At 33.9% G+C, this 2,405-nt stretch overlaps 1 non-coding gene across 1 annotated transcript; it reads left to right on the top strand.

Annotated features, from left to right (window-relative positions):
• The first annotated feature begins 1,074 nt into the window (after window positions 1–1,074).
• Window positions 1,075–1,181, top strand: LOC134365422 (U6 spliceosomal RNA). Its single transcript, XR_010022096.1, has one exon. It is a non-coding gene; the product is annotated as a U6 spliceosomal RNA (small nuclear RNA).
• Window positions 1,182–2,405: the final 1,224 nt, after the last annotated feature.

Raw genomic sequence — 2,405 nt, 5'->3', positions numbered from 1 at the left:
TTTCCTTGTTACATGTCAACTGAAAATGCTTCTCCTTCTTTTCTTTATCTTGTTTTTGTTATTAATTTTTGCCTTGTAAAATTTGGAAGTTTTGGTTTTATCTGTTATTTTCCATGTATTCTTCAGTACTGACCATCACCCTCTGAATGATTCAAAGATCTTAGGATTCTTTCAATCTGATCAACTTTAGTCGGTTTTACAAATGATTTTGTTCATGATTTTAGTTGCTTCTTTTTCGTCAAATGTACTTTACATTATCCTTATTGTTGTTATTATTATTATTATTACTATTTTATCATTATATAAGTATATTTTGTTTAAATTTTCATACATTTTTTCTTGTCTTAAACAAACAAAAGAAATTTCTTGTCTCACATTTGGAAGCTTGAAGTCTGAAATCAAGGTGTTGGCAGGGTTGGTTCCTTCTGAGGACTGGTCCCTGGCCTCTCACCTTGGCTTGTAGATGTCATCTTCAATTTCATTTAGTACTTTCCCTTTATTTTCAGTCCTTCCTGTACTGTCTCCTTTTCTTCACTATTCTTCCTTGCATCATAGACCATCCTGGAATTTTGGTTTTTTCTTCCAGAAATAGATCTTTTAGAAATTTCTTCAGGGAAGAATTATTTGTGGTAAAATCAACTCTAATTCATTTCCAATTTCTTATTGTTTTACTCTCATCATTAATAGTTTTGCTGTGCAAGTGAAATCTAGGTTGACAGCTATTTTTTCTTATTGTTTTGAGGAAACTGCTCCACTGTCTTCTGGCTTCTGCTATTGCTCCCGACAGGTTTGCTGTTCCCGCATGTTGTCTATCATGTCATTTTTATCACTGCTTCTACGCTCTTCTTTTTATCAGTGGTCTCTTGCAATTTTGTTATAGTTTAATTAAAAATACTTCACAGATATTATGGCCCCTATATTTATGAGTGTATATCTGATCAATTCTGGGATTCCATTTGAAGGATTTTTATAGGCAATAAGCTGTAGTCAATATTATTGATATCTCAAAATTATCACAGAAACCATTAAATTTTCCAAGTGTAGTTGATTTCTCCTCAGAAAATATGAGGCCTTGTGCTTTCTTCAACAGCAAATGTACTAAAATTGGAATAATACAGAGAAATATAGCATGGCTCCTGTGCAAAGATGACATGCAAATTTGTGAAACATTACAAATATATATTCCATGTACTTTAAATTTGCCGAAGGAGTAGATTTCACAACGCAGAGTACTAACCACTATACGATTACGGCGAGCTACCGGGGACCTCGAAGGAGTAGATTTCAAATGTTCTCACCATACATATACAAAAATGGTACCTATATCAGGTGATGTAGATGGTAATTAGTTTGATTTGGGAAATCATAGCACATGTTTTGCTTCTGTGAAAACACTATGCAGTACACCTTAAATAATAACAATATTTTTTTGTCAATCATACCTCAATTAAGCTAAAATATATATAAAATTTGTTTTTTTAAAAATCATGAGTCCTATTGATGTTAAGTAAGGAAAAAAATCTATATGAAATTTTAAAAATTTATATATGTAAAATAATAAGATAATTTGGGGAAGGACAAAGATGTTTTGCATAAGAATTATTTCCCCCCTCTAATTCTCCTAAATTAATATTGCTAAACTTTATCCCAAGTTTGAGTAGGTGCTAGGCCATGTTAGCAGCCAGTTAGAAGGAAAAGAAGTTACAAAATAAAAAGATGGCTCCTTTTCTCATGAGCATATACAAGGTGTTACATCATTTCTAGCTTATTAACTCTAACCTAATTCTTAATTCTATTTAAAAAAGAAAACATGTGAAAAAAGCAAGCAAGATTGATGTTATAGAAATAAGTATTTTAAGTAACACAAGCAAATTATTCACAAACTTGTACCTCAAATTTTATCTTGAAAATAATACCAGCTCCATTTAAAACTATTGTCTTAAAGTTCTAGGACCAATTTGTACATTTATTCAGCAAATATGTATTGAACTAGTAATGTAGGCTATTACTTTATGGCTGCCCTCTTGTATTCATTTGACACTCACTGCATTAGTCTGTTTTGTGTTGCTATAACAGAATACCTGAGATTGGATAATTTATAAAGAACAGAGGTTTATTTGGTTTATGATTCTGGGACAGCTGCATCTGGTGCAGGCCTCAGGCTGCTTCTACTCATGGTGGAAAGCAGCAGGCAGCCGGCAGATCCAAGCAGATCACATGGTGAGAGGAAGAAAGAGAGAGAGATGGAGGTGCCAGGGTCCTGTAAACAACCAGCCCTGGCTGGAATTAATAGAGAACTCACTCACTACTCTCATGGCCCCCACCCCCAACCCCAGGGAGAGAATAATCCATTCATGAGATATCTTCCCCCATGACTCCAATAGCTGCCAGCACTGCCACATTGG

Source organism: Cynocephalus volans, chromosome 1 (genome assembly GCF_027409185.1).
Source record: "Cynocephalus volans isolate mCynVol1 chromosome 1, mCynVol1.pri, whole genome shotgun sequence".
Lineage (NCBI taxonomy): Eukaryota > Metazoa > Chordata > Mammalia > Dermoptera > Cynocephalidae > Cynocephalus > Cynocephalus volans.
This window is presented reverse-complemented; position numbering and strand designations above follow the sequence as displayed.